This window comes from Pteropus vampyrus, unplaced genomic scaffold, assembly GCF_000151845.1.
Source record: "Pteropus vampyrus isolate Shadow unplaced genomic scaffold, Pvam_2.0 Scaffold74, whole genome shotgun sequence".
Lineage (NCBI taxonomy): Eukaryota > Metazoa > Chordata > Mammalia > Chiroptera > Pteropodidae > Pteropus > Pteropus vampyrus.
This window is the reverse complement of record NW_011888855.1, coordinates 5961766-5976600: the sequence shown is the minus strand read 5'-3', so window position 1 is coordinate 5976600 and position 14835 is coordinate 5961766. Positions and strand designations below refer to the sequence as shown.

General features: G+C 48.7%; 1 pseudogene; it reads right to left on the bottom strand.

Annotated features, from left to right (window-relative positions):
- Positions 1–13773: 13773 nt before the first annotated feature.
- Positions 13774–13892, bottom strand: LOC111741189 (annotated as a pseudogene).
- Positions 13893–14835: the final 943 nt, after the last annotated feature.

The following is a 14835-nucleotide window of genomic DNA, read 5'->3' as shown; positions in this document are numbered from 1 at the left end:
AAGGATAGGAACGGGCCGGACCGTAGGAGGTGAGCAGTGGGCAAGCAAGCAAAGCTTCATCTGTATTTGCAGCCACTCCCTAGTGCTAGCATCACCACCTCAGCTTCACCTCAGATCATCAGGCATTAGACTCTCATAGGAGCACGGGTCCCTGGTGTCAAAAAGGTTGGAGACCACTGAGGTAGGGCATTGTTAGAAATTTGGCTTTTGCTAGGAGTAATATGGAGGGCTTGGAGCAGAAGAGTGACATAATCTGACACTGGATTTTATAGGTTATTCTGCTGCTAGATGGAGGACAAACTGAAGGGGGGAAGGCTGAAGCAGGAACATCAGTTAGGAAGTCACTGAAATAAACCAAGTAAGAGAACGTTAACTTGGACTAGAGTGGTAGCAGTGGAAATGGTCGAATTCTGTATATATTTTGAAGCTAGTTCTGACAAATTGTTGATGGGGTGTGAGAAAACAAGAAGTCAAGAATGAGGACAAGAGTTTTACTGTGAGCCAATGTCATTAACCGATATGGGGGAAACTGGAAGAGTAGGTTTTGGGGAAGGTTAAGGAGCTCAGTGTTGGACATGTTAAGCACTTTTAACAAGCACCTGATCATGCTTAATGTCCTTGGCCTTGAGCCACACTTTGTAAAACACTGAGAGCTTATCCACATGGTACTGGCCTGGCACTCAATAATTGCTCATTTGACAATAGCTGTTTTTCCAGGAGTCCTTACTGGGACCAAAACGTCTAATAACTTGCACTTTATGTTCAGAAGCAGAGGTCCAGCATGCCCTATACACACTAAGTTGTATCACTCAAAGTTTGTTCATCGAATATTTACTGAGTGCCTACTATGTTCTGGACAGTATTCAAGGGCTGGAGAGACAGAAAGTAAATGACTCAATAATTTGTCTGAGTCATCAAGGTAGGCAGAAGCCCCAGATGTAGTTAGCCACATTCTCTAGCAACCAACCTCTGTGTCAGGTGAGAAGTTCTATGTTCATTTACTGGCTGCATAAAGCCATACTTGTCCAAAGATAACATGCACCTGAATCACCTGGGATCTTGTTCAAGTGCAGATTCTGATTCATCTGGGATAGGACATGATAGTCTGCATTTCTAACAAGTTTCCAGATGCTGCTGATGCTGCTGGTCCACAGATCACACTCAAAGTAGCATGGGTTTAGAGGGTTAGGAAAATTGAATTACAACAGTTACCTTAATATTAGAGTTCCTGGAGAATTTAGAGAATCCTGAAGTGAAAAAATGAAATCTGAGAAGACTGCACAAATGCAGGTGAGGTTTACTCATACTTTCCTCTGTGCCCTGTTTCTGGAATCCAGTCCTTATCCTCTCACATATAGTCAGTGGCATTAGGTGGCCCTGTAAGGGAGGGAGAACATTCGTTCTGTTGGTCATTCAGCAAATCTTTGCTGACTGCCTACTTTGTGACAAGCCCTGTGCAAAGAACATAATTTGGCATTCACGAGAGGACAAATCCCGCGGCTTCTACCTCCTAGGCTGTAGCTGGAATTTGGGACAGAGAGAAAAGCTGCCCAGGTCTGTGCCTGTGGCCGAAGACCCTGCCCTGGCAAGATCCAGCCGTGGACCTTTCTGTGGTGCACTATAAACGCATGCCTGGGAGAGGCACCCCTCGGATCCTTGGCCAACTGTTTTAGAGATGGTACTGACCAGCTCTAGGAGATGTCTGGATGATGTGCCAGCCAGGCCACCTGTCCCTTCTCAGACTCTCAGACCCAGGCCAGTGGTCACAGATGGCAGAAGGCAATAGAGATCCCTGGGGCCTCCAAATGCCTCCCTGGAAACTGGCAGCAGACAGTAACTCCAGCCAAGTCAGGGGCCAGCTTGATCAGAATCAAAGTGTGAGACACTGGACTCGGAGCTGAGGGGTCTGACCTAATCCAAGAACCACCAAGAACCAAAGGCACTGGCTCCAAGTCAAACTGAGCAGTTCAAGCAAACTCTTTCATTTACCTTTGCCCATGGTTTCTGATAAATTGAAGCAAATCTCTTCCCATCTGGCAGTCTTACAAAGACCCTTCCCATGCATTTACTGATGAGTTCAGAGCCATGCTGGAGGTAACTTGGTTTTTATTAGAAATAGTACGCATTTAACAAAGACCGATACAAACAAGGCTCTATCTTAGGGCAGTGAGTTCCAGGTCCAGATCTGTCTTCAAGGAACTTATGTCTATTTAGGAAAACTAGTCCTTAAGCATATATGCTGGGTAGTCAAGGTAAAATAAGCTGTCTTGGAGCCTGTGGGGTGGAATGGTCAAGAGAGTTTCTTGAGAAGGCCTAAAAATAGACCTGCATCTAGATGGCAATTTAGATTCAGAGAGATGAGTGGTGTCTGCCTGGTCCACAGCAGTGCAGCAGGAGATAGAGCATGACGCCAACAGCTGGCCCTGGCGTTCTTCCTGAAAAGGGAACTGCCCCTCGTATGGAAAAATATACTAGTCAGCTGCTTGAGGGTGAAAGGCGAGTCCCAGGGTGGAAGGAGATGAGAGCATGCAGTCTACTTCCAGGAATCTACCCTAGAGAGACCCTCTCATGTGGGCACAGGGGGGTGTGCTAAAGAATATCATCACGGCATTGTTTGTTTCAGTGGAAAAGTAGGAAAAACTTGACTATTTATCACTAGAAAATGGGCTATATAAACCACAGTGCAAAAAGAAGACAAGGAAGAAGTATTGTGTGGTTTTGCGTGTCTGATGTAAAAAGAGCGCTAATAAAAGTGTTAAGTATAAAGCAGGTTTCATGATAAACAAATATTGAATCATTTTATTGGACACTTAAAAAAAAGCAAATTTCTGGCCAATGTGCACAATATGATCCTATTCGCATTCCAAATATACCTACAAAAGTCTACATTTTATCTGAACACAGACACACAGATGTATGTAATTTCATAGAAAAAAACAAAGTGCTTGGAAAGATACTCACCAAATTGACAAACAGTTGCCTGTGTTGGACTGTAGGGAGTGAGATTGGGAAGGGGTGAAGGGTTGGGGTAGGGACTGTGGAGATGGAGGAGCCCCCAAAAGCCCTCTGCATCTGGGCAGTGCTGGCTGCCCCACAGGTACTGAGACTGCTTCAGGGACAGAAGCATTGTTGAAGGGAGGGATGAGCTCTCCCAGCTCAATGTTGGGCTAGCTTGTTTTCCTGGTGGGCAGAGGCAAGAAGCCTCCCCTCTGGTCCAGCCCCAGTGTTGACTCCTAGGTGGTCTGGGGCCTATTTGGCCCTCTCTGGTCCCCAGCATTAAAGTACCCCTGGGCTTTTCCAGTTGGCCTAGCCTGAGCTGAGATTCTAAGTCCATTCCAGAACCTTCCTGTGGAGTCTGAGCACCAGGAGGAGCGCAGAAAAGCCTCACTTGACCTTTGATCTGCTGGGACTAGGAACCAGTGTTTTGTCTTGTCCTGAAGCCTTGAGTACACACCAGTGCTCAGAGAGTTTTCTGAGCAGCAGGGCCTCCTGGGGGAGCTCCCTCCGCTGATAGGTGGTGTGTCATTTCTTCCCAGCATATTTCACTTGAGGATACCTCACTCAGCCTGGCTCCTTAGGGAGCAAATATGAGGATGATTCATTGCCTGGTGGGCCCTAAAAAGTTAATGAAACTTACTGAGTGAGGGCTCTGGCTGAGTGAGAGAGGTGGGGACTGCCCGAGGCCAGGGCTTGGGCTCTGGGCCTGGGTATTTGGTGTGACCTGTGTACAAGAGCAGATCTATTCTGCATACAATTCCTGTGGTTGCTCTGGGCTGGCTTCAGGCTACAGAGATGTGTTAAATGAGGTCCCTCCCTGAGGATACCACAGATGGGAGAGGGGTGGACATTGAATTTGGATGGGGTCAAGTATGTTGATAGGATCAAGGCTCAGTGTAGAACCAGGAGCAGCAAGGCCCACTGGCCGTAAGAGATGCCTCAGCCCAATCAAGGTTTCCTTAATGGTGTCCTGGCCTTCACCAGCCTCTCACTGCTGGGAAGTGCTCTAGCATGCAAGATCCTGCAGGCACTAGTGAGCAAGCTATTCCTCCCTTACGGCTGTGCACAAAGTGACTTGTGAGCTTGGGCTGGCTTTGGGCACTGTAACTGCTGGACATCCAGGACCTGCAGCTCTGGCAGGTGGCAAGTTACTTCCAAATGTGATGGATCTTCAGCCAGAGCCCTGGGGAGAGGCTTGGACAGGAACTGGCACTGGATGCCTGTGCAATGGGGATGCTTAGAAACAAGAGAATTCTTGTTGAGCTGATCCCCAGCTAGGCCAGCTCCACGCAGATTATCCACCTAATACAGCTCCTCTAGGAGAGTTCTACAGAAAGAGAAAACCCTGCATTACCCTGGCACCCAGCTGAGACTAGAGGCCGATTCTCGGGTACAGAGAGGACCGTATTCAGCAGTGGGGTCTCCTCTAGAGAACCTCTACCATTAGGGATCTAACTTCTTACCTCTCTGTTCCTCAACTTCCCTCAGAGTTTAAGGAAAGGCAAGCAGCTCTTAAGTGTCTGGTCAGGCTAGGAAGGTGTGCCCAAGGAAGAACAGGTGCCATTCTTGCCCTGGAAGACCACACAGCCGAGGTGGAGAGGTGAGATTCCTAGATGGAAACTAAATGAGGTAGGATATGAATCAGTGCTGGAGTGTCTGCTTTAGCCCGTGTGTGGGGATGAGGGGAGAGGAGGGAGCCAGGAAGGAGCCACTAGGTGAGGGAAGAGGGAAGAGGAAGGGCACACATGAGCTTACATGTGCACATATGCATTTGTGTGTGTATAGTGTGTCTGCACGTACCCAAACATGCCTGGGGTCCCTATCTCTGGAGTCCCCATTTTCTGTGCTTTCTGCCCAGACAACCTAAAAATAATTTCCATTTAACTTTAGGATTTGCTATTTGATGCATAAGATGCTTGCCCAGCAGATATACTTTTCTACCCACTCTTTATCTAAGATCAAGTTGAAATGAATCTGCATTATTTATGTATACACAGGATGGCTAGTAAGCAAAAGGCAGACTAGAACAGTCTGGATTTGGCTGGAAAGTCCATATAAAAATGGTCCCTATGTGGATAACAAAATTAAACAGTGTGCATGAATTGGCAGTGATGGCATTGATGGTGATAATGATGATAATGAAGAAAAAGGACCCAATATGACTACTGGGGTGTCATCAGCCCTTTATCTCATCCACACATGACAAAGAATTTGGCACATGGCAAGCACTCAAGGAATACTTATTTGTAGACATTGAGAAAGAATGTCCACATATATGACACATGTGCAAATATGGAGCTAGATGATTGATAATTTGTCATGGGTAGAGGACAACTAAATGATAGATTGAATTTAAAAGTTAGTTTATTAGATAGATGGCTGAGGGGTGAGGCAGTTATCAGATTGAAAGATTAAAGCCATGGAGGAATGATAGACTGATAAATAACTTGTGGATACTTGATAAACAGATAGAAAGAAGGATAAATTGTGGCCAGGTGATAGGCCAATAGATCCATTGTCAGACCCAAATAGGTAGATAGGAAAACAGAAGTGTAGCAATAGAGTGAGAGAGACAGACAAGAGGATGAGCGAGGCCTTGACGTGGGCAAAATAATCCCTTCCACAAGATGTCTGTGTTGTGCTCCACAGAACCTGGGATATGTTATACTAACATATAGCAAAAGGGAGTTTGCAGATATGATTAATTTAAGGATGTTGAGATGGAGAGATTATCCCGAATTTTCCAGGTCTGCCCAATCTAATCACATGTCCTACTACTGACCTTCTTTCACCATGTTTGATTCTTCCCTGCCTTCTTTTCAGTTCTCGATCATGCCACACTCGTTCCTACCTCAGGGCCTTTGAACTCACTGTTTCCTCTGTCTGCTCATTTTCGTCACTCAGATCTCATTTCAGATGAGAATTGCCTCCCTGCTTCCAGATTCTTGTCCTGAAGCCTTGAGTACACTCCGTTCCTGGGGACTGGGTTGGGGCAATGGGATGTCCAAGCTCTTAGCCTGCTCTGGCTGGCACTGTCCCCAGCTCTAGGTCCCGCCCAAGGCTGCGGGATGGAGCAGTGCACATGAGTCATCAAGCAACAGACACAGTCCCCTTGTTGGAGGGACCTGAGCAGTTATATTGTAGCAAACTCCTAGGGCTACTGGCCCAATTGAAAGGGAAGGTTAGGAACTTCCCCAGGTTGTTCAGACTCACACCGTGCCAGGAGGGGACTGGAGAGTGCAGGAGCTGGGAGCGGCCTGTGTGGATGATGCTTGATGCTGTTATCTCTCCTTGGACTGTCCTGTGCCCATCTAATATAGACCAGGCTGTGGAAAAGTAGATGGCTCATCCTAGTTTGAGAGGTGCTCAGAACCTTTCAACTACTCCTCTCTTCACTCTACAATGACTGAGTACCTACTGTGTACCAGCGCTGTGCTGCCCTACTACAGGCCAGGCTCTGCCCTGAGGAAATTGCAATGTAGTTGGGGATGCAGACTATCAGTAAACCTTACAGATCTATTGGATGAGGGCTCAGCATGGGGTCACACAGAGAAACTGCACTCAACTCTGCCTGTGTGGGCAGGTAATGGAACTAGAAGGCAATGAGAGGGCCAGCTGGAAGGGACTGGCTGGAAGGGTGTTCCAGGCAGCGGCAGCAGCCTGGTTGTGGTAATTTCCTAGAACTGCCACAACAAAGCATGTACCACAAACTGGGAGGCTTAAAACAACAGAAATGTGTTCTCTCACAGTTCTGGAGGCTAGAAGTTCGAAACCCAGGTGTTAGCAGAGCCACATTCCCTGCAAAGCCTCTAGGGGAGAATCCTTTTTGGCCTCTTTCAGCTTCTGGTGACTCCTGGCGTTCCTTGGCTTTTGGCAACATAACTCCAATCTCTGCCTCCATCTTCACATTGCCGTCTTCCTTCTGTGTCTGTTGTCTCTCTGTCTTCACATGGCGTTCTTTATGTGTGCCTGTGTCTGTCCAAATTTCCCTCCTAGAAAGATGTCAGTCATACTGGATTAAGGCTCACCCTAATGGCCTTAACTCAATTAAATCTGCAAAGACCCTATTTCCAAATGAGGTCACATTCAAATAAGGGGTATTAGGACTTCAATATATATTTTTGTGGGGACACAATTCAACCCATAACACAGTGGGCAAAGGCTTGGAGAGACATGGAGCACAGAACCAGAGCTCTCTACTGTTTGCCACCTCATCACTCACCACCTTTGTACACATTTCCTTACACCTGCCTTGAATGTTCCAACCTCTAGACTCTTGCTCCCACAGTCCCCCTGTCTCGACAGCTTCTTTCTCCATCAGCAGGCCCCCCTCTTCAGGAAACACTCTCAGACACTGACTGCAAAGTGCTGGTGCCTTTCTCTGATTTCTGAGAGTCTCACAGTCTGAGGGCTCGTTTAGTCTACAACATAGTGTCCAGGTGGGCATCTTTTTACCTGTTCCCTTCAGCCTCCTCTCTGTTCCATGCGAAATCTAGGATCAGGGAGCCAGAGGTTTTGAGTCCTGCTCTCAGCCATTTCAAAATTCTCTATCCCTGCCCAGCCTTTTCACTGTACCTGGATGTCCCTGTGACAGTCACTCATCACCTCTGAGGCAGAGCCATCCCACACCAATAGCCCTGACTGCTAGATGGTCTCCCTTGCTCCGCCACACTGCATCTCCAAGGAGCTCCCTGGGAGTTTTGAGGTCCCCTTGCTCCCACCGTTGAACTTGGGGCTCCGTTGAACCCACTTGGCTCCACCAGTGACCAGGGCTGCAGTGGAGTACTGCCCACCAGAGGCAATTTGAGGGACTTGCAAAGGGTCCCCTGAGCCAGATGATCTCCCTCACCCACCTGCCTTGGGTCAAAAATTCCACCATTGGCAACTCTGACAGCATCCAACTCTGATAAGGCCAAATGCCCTGGAGAGGAGACTCTCTGCTAGGAGTAGCTGGGCAGGGACTTGCCTCTGGAGCCTGGCAGCCTGCTGATATCTCACTCAAGTCCTACAGGAGACTTGCCACCCTGGAGCAGGAGCGGCTGAAGAAGACAGGCTATTCTACAGAGCTTTGTCCGGAAGCACAGGCTGCAGGGTGGGGTGAAGTTGAGGGCAGCCCCGGTGGGCTAGCCCTGCCCAGGCAGAGATGCACTCAGGCTCCAGGATATGCACTAAGCTCAGCCTCTTCCTTCTCTCCTACCTGCCCTCCTTTGTCTTGCACCTTCCTGGCTTAAAAACAGCTCCTTCCACATACAGGGCTGTTAGTGGCCTTTGGACTGGGGAGGAACTGGGGCCTTGCAGGCCCCACACCCAGGCTGACACTCATAGGGAATAGGGAGAGGCCCAGAATTGTCACTCCCTGGGCACAGTCCCAGTGTCCTCAACCGGCCAGTCCTGTTCTGCCCTTTCTCCAGTGGGGAGGAGCTGGGGGCAGGGAAGAGGCAGGGCCCAGACATGGCCAGAGGCATTGTGCTGCCACTGGCCCTCAGCCCCACATGTGCCCATGGAGCTCATACTGTGTGCAGAGGCCCTGGGTGAGGCTGGGCTGCCTGGGCTGCTCCTCCTTTCCTGCCAGAGAGACTGGAGGGTAGGATGGGGGAGGGGTGGGTGTTCACCACAAGACCCCAAGGGTCCCAAAAAGGCTCGTTTGGAAGGGAGAGCTAGCCATGTCTAATAAGGAGCTATTTCAGTTTTGCCATAATCAAGTCTAGCTCAGGGCTGCCCAAAATAGCCAGGTAACGGGAGCCAAGAGTCTGCAAGGATGGTTTGGCCCAGGTGGGGATCAGGAGGGGTAGCCTCAGCCTTCGCACCCAGATTCCAGGCCCCCTATCTCCACCCCAAGACTTCAATCCAGGCCCAGCCCCCTAGTAGGTCCTTAGGCTAATGAAGCCTCTTATCAATTCAGTAAGTGACCATATAGCAGACATGAACAAAACTCTTTTTAGATTAAGGGATTCGTGCAGAATTTCATGGCGCCCCAGGGAGGGTTGGGAATGCTCAGGGGTTTGAATAAACCTTTAAACTTAATGTTCCTAGGGAAGAAGGCTTCTCCAGGCCTGGCATGAGTCTATGATGGGGGTGGTAGCCGGGTTGGCTTCTTTCCCCAGGATCATCTACCTACTTGGTTACTGAGGATAGCTAAGTTGTGTCCAATTTCCCTCACTAGGCCCTTGGAGATGTTCTGGAGAATCTGTGCAGCGAGATCTGCTTCATCTGAGGGCACAATCCCCAAGCCCAGCAAACCCTGCACTTCTAAGTATTTTCTGGAGGTCCTATGCAGCACCAGGAGGGAAGAACACTTTGTCTCCCCACCTACCTTCAACTTCTCTGGGAAGTTCATCTCTCCCCCGTGCCACCTGTGGGCTTCCTGAGCCATAGGCCACAGCCCTCAAACCTCAAAGCTACATCCCTAACAAAGCAGTTAATGCCTGCTCTACCATTTGATAGCTGTTTGACCAGGGGCAAGGTACTGAACCTTTGCTTGAATTATATAATGGAAATAATGATAGTCCTTATTTTAAAGGGACATTGTGAGGGTCAAATGAGATCATCCAGGGCCTGGCACATAGTGAGCATTTAATAAACAACAGATGGTATAGTTACCATTGTTATTATCAGTAGGTATCCCTCTTTAACCTGCTTCTCCTTGTCTGCCTCTCTCCACTAGCCCTCTAAATCCAGACTTGTTGCCTTTCTAAAGTCTCAACAGTCTGAACCAGGTGGCTGGTCAGGACCTGCTCCCAGGTGAATGGGAGAAAGAGATGTGTGTTTGAGCATCCTGCATCCTTGGTTGTAAAGCTAGAATGAGTCCTCCAGGGACCCAGGATGCTCTCACTTTGGTCACCATCCACACTCTTAATCAAGGGGATTTCAAGAATCAGCATTTCTGTGGTAGAATCCAAAGCCAAGAAACAGAGAGGGCGAGGGAGTCACTGAAGGCCACACAGAGAGCTTAGGCCTGAGCTGGGTGAGAGCCTAGGTGGACCTGCCATCCTGCTCTCCTCTCCACCTGACTCAATGGCTGTCATTTCTTCAGAGGCCTCCCTCTGGAGCTTTCCTGGTCAGAGAAAGCAGCAAACAAAGTGTGGAGCCAGCCCCCTGGGCCTGGAGCCCTGAGCTCCCAGGGCAGACCCACAGGCTGACGGAGACGTTACTGAAGCCGATGATTCAACTTCCTGCCTTTTGAGAGCGCCCAGACCACAGAAGTTTTCTTTCTCGCTTGGAGGAGGGGGCATCTCCCTGCTGAGGGCCAGGCAGAGCAGGAGGAGGCTCTACCACAACCACAAGGACTAGGCAGTGCAGGGGCAGGCCTTGGAGGCCCACACTAGAACCCTGGCCTGTGGCCTCCTGAAGCCTGTCTCTTTGGGTTAATGATTACCACCTAGGGTGATCAACCATCCTGGGACTGTCCTAGGTTTGCCTGGGACTGTCCTGGCTGTAGCACCAAAAATCCCACATCCCAGAAAACCCCTCAGTCCTGGGCAAGACAGAAGGGTTTGTCATTCTGTTACCACCCGTATTTCGGTATGACATGACTTACTGCCTCAGTGATTCTGGGCATCCAGGCCCCAGGACAGCACATTCTAGAACAGGGAATTGGCAAACTATGGCCTGAGGGCCTGATCTGGCCCTCTGCCTATTTTTGTACAGCCCATGAGCTAAGAATAGTTTTTTATATTTTCTGATTGTTGAAAACAAAATTAAAGAATAATATTTCATGATGTGGAAATTATATGAAATTCAAATTTTAGTGCTCATAAACAAAGGAACACAGCCATGCCCATTCATTTACATATTGTCTCTGGCTGCTTTCACATTACAAGACAGAGCTGCGTAGCTGCCACAGAGAGTTGTATGGACCTATGGACCACAAAGTCTAACATATCTACTGTCAAATGTTACATAAACAGATTGCTGGCACCTGTTCTAGAGGGGGGGAAAGGGTGAAGTGCCTGATCTGTGCTAGGTATGGCTGTGTGTGAGTGGGCAGTGATGCTTTTCAGAACTTCTTCTTCAGAACTGCAGAAGGAGAGATTAATTAAGTGGGCATGACGGCACAGCACTAATTTGGGATTTAGCAGATTAGCTGTGAGATGGGGACAAGGCACCAATTTTCTTTAAGACTCAGTTTGCCAATCTGTACAGGGGGATGAAGACAGGCAGGCTCTGCTTCTCTCTGACTTCAGTGCCTCGTCTTCCAGGCTGATACTGTCCTCTCTAATAACTCAGCATCTCCAGGGACTTTTGTATGGGCTAAGGCAGGTCCTGCTCCCTCTGGGCCCAACCCTGAAGCTTCTCTAGCCTACAGAGTGGGTACTTTATCTGGCTTTAAGGCAGACCCAGATTCTGCTCCTAGGACTGGAAACCATTCTATCCAGCCATTCAACAGGGTCAGGAAGCACCTACCTACCATGTGCAAGGCACTCTTAGGGCCTCCTAACATTGGAATGATCCAATGTCATCCAGACATTGGAAGTGGGAAGCTCTCCACTCAGAGAAAGTGCAGTGGGGCCATTAGCTCCATGACTCCCGCTCCTTTGGTGAACATCGCTAGAAACCTCTCAGGTACCAGGCCATGTCCTATGTGCTATTGAGCTGAGCCAGCAGGCAGTTGACAATCTAGGAGAGCTTGAATGATGTAGAAGGGGTTTAGTGAAACTGGGGCCCAATGCAAAGTCTAAAATGGGCCTCAACTTGACCCCTCTACCCCATCTCCGCCCTAACCCTAAGATAAGTTGCACTCTCCTTTTTCTTTCAGAGGGCTGGTGGGGGGGAGGGGGTACCTGAGCAGCATGAGGTTCTTGGAAGGCTTGCAGGGAACTGACCTCAGCGTGGACCTTCACAAGCCCTAGCTCTGCACTTGCAGGGTCTGCCTGGTTTGCTTACACAAGGCTAGGATGAGCCCTGTGGAGGCCTCCTTTGTGCCCTCTGAGACTCTCAGCTACCTCCTAGGCACAGTCACCCATAGGCCACCTCCCTCTTTGCCTGTGTCCCAACATCTCTGCTTGTTGACCTCAGGTGTTAGGACTTCTGAGAACCCAGACACTCCAAATTGACACCCTTACATCTCCGAGTCCAGGTGAAAGGACATCTTTTTCTTAGCCACTCAAACACCGGGTATTGGCTCTGACTGGATCTGATGGCTTGGCTTGGGTCACATGCTCATCCCTAAACCAACCACTATGTAACTCTGCACAATGCTTAATGCGCTATATGACTCTGATTCACGTGTGACTCTCAAGCCAGGGATCAACTCCTCCTGAAGTATGTGAGCTAAAAATAACAAGAGGAGTAGTTCCTCAGATGAAGATCAGGGTATATTACCAGAAGAGAGGGAATGGATACTAAGCAAGGAGACTACAACAGTTCTCAACAGGGAAGAGGTGTGCGTGGGCAGGATTCCTTGGGCCTGGGTATAAGATATCAGTGGACTGATACACAGCCCCAGATACAGTGAGATTATGAGATACCACCCACCTCCAAGAAAACACTTGGTGGCCTGAGAAGCCCCAGCTACTGCCCATCCCTCTGGGACTTGGTACTTCACAGCTAATCAGCAGATAATCTGGGCACCCTGAAATCCACAAGAGCCACCAGCTCCTGACTGGAACAAGAGTTATCCAGCCCATACCTCTCTACTCCTTGATAGTACTGTGCTATCTTTGAGGACAGCGACCATAACTTTCTTCCCTGTGCATCAGCAGAAATAGTTACAGAATGAATAATAATCTTCGGCAGGTATGTAAAGCTTGATAGCTTTCCAGACCTCTTTAACATATATTATTTGATTCTCTGTTCTTCTTTTTGGCTACCCAGGATCTGAACCCTCTTCCTGTGATGGGGAATTCCCCTCATTCTGAGGTAGAGCCACTTCCACCATAGAGGCTGAAAGTACCAAGTGCACACTTTTCCCAGCCTTCCTGTGGCAGGGCAAGAGCTCATGACCTAGTCTCTGGCAACCAGACATGTGACTCCAGACTGTGACCCAGGAGCTAGTGGCCCAAAGGAGCAGGGACCACAGAGAGTTCCCCTTGGTGGTTACTGTGGATATAACAGGCCAGGGCAGTTCCTAGGGCAGTAGAGCTGGTGGCACTTGAAGTCATGGACAGGATGCTGCAACTCAGCCTGCAGAGCCTAGTGCATGGTGGTGGTGGTGACAGTAATGGCAGTAAGGTCCTGAAAGCCAGTTCTGCAGTGTGATCTGGGGCCTTGCTTGTGGCTGTGTAGCCTCTGGGGCTGCTTCTCTGCTCTGCCCAGAGATTCTCTGAGCTGCTCACTCTCCTTATTATTTTTATGCTTAAGTCAGTCTGCTTAAGAGTCAATTTCTGTTACTAGCAGCTGGAAACTCTGTTATAATTCTTGAAACAAGACAACTGGATTCCCATTTTTCGGATAGATAAATTGAGCCTTAGAGACTGGCCCAAGTTCATGCAATGTGACAATTTCTGAGCTGAGACCAGAACCCTGGACTAGGTGGAACAGACCTATAAATTGCAGGTGGGAGCCCAGGCAAGAAAGAACTTTTTCACAAGTAGCGCTGCCTCACCAGACAGGAAGCCCGTTACTGGAAGTGTGCAAACAGATCTGGAGAAATTGAAGGGAAGAGGCCAAACAAGGTAACAGCAGCTCCCTTTTTCATGGATTACACATGTTATCATCTGCTCAACTTAGATTATTCTTATTTATTTATTTATTTATTTTTAGGCGGAGCAACCGTTGGTTGACCTCACAGATTGCAAGGACCTTGTCAGCTTACAATCCTTTATTTTTTATTTCTTATTCCTACAGCACCTGGTCTTCTTAGGTGGTCTCCCATCCAAATACTAACCAGGCCCGACCCTGCTTAGCTTCTGAGATCAGACGGGATCAGGCTTGTTTAGGGTGGCATGGCTGTAGACTCAGATTATTCTTTGTGAGCACAAAAGTGAAAACACAACTCCAGGTGCTGTAGCTTCGAGTCCTCATAATCTCTTAACCAGCTAGCCTGTCCCTGGCCCAAGACACAACTGCTGCTAGTCCTATATCCCATAGCAAGGCCATGGTGCTTATTGGCCTCTGTCACTTTAATGAAAAAGCCCCTACACCAAACAAATACAAGCACAGACATTTGCAACTAATTATGGTATTGCTGATCAGTCAAATTTCATTGCAAATTGCATGTTGAAATTGATAGTGGGTGACTCGTGAATAAACTGGTTGTCTGGAAAAGTGACATGGGCACACAGGACTAGATTAATAATTCAATTTAGACTCCACCAGACACTCCGAAGAAGAGGAAAAAGCAAATTAGCATTGCCCTAAGATTGCCTGTTTACCCGGGTACCTCCTGCCAATGTGCCTAGCTTCTAAGGGAAGCTGATCCTCCTTTAGGATCCTCCCACTTTGTGAGACCGCAGGGCATTGAGTATTCCAGCCTTTAATTCTTGGTTTGCAAAATTGCAGCCTTGAGTGGTGTTGGGAGGGGAAGACTGCCCTATGTCCCATCCACTGCTGAGAAGCCCATTCAGGAGGCTTCTTGAGGACAGATGTCCCCGTTGCAGTGAACAGCACTGTTAGTTTACTATTTGTGAGTAGTAGGCCTGGGCAACATAACCCACCTTGAAAGCCTATGTGGGTTCCCCAGGTAAGTTATGGTTCTAGAGGAATGAGCGCGGAAAAGGTGGGAGAGGAGCTTTACAGAGCTCCCGCTTGGCCTTGTCTCTGTGGGGCCCTTCGAGAGCTATGAAATCCAGAGGAGAGATAATCCCAGCGTGGCCAGGTGACCACAAGACGGATGGGCAATGTTCTCAGGACTGGGTCTTTAGTGGTGTCCCCCGAAAGGTCATTGTGCCTATGAACCTA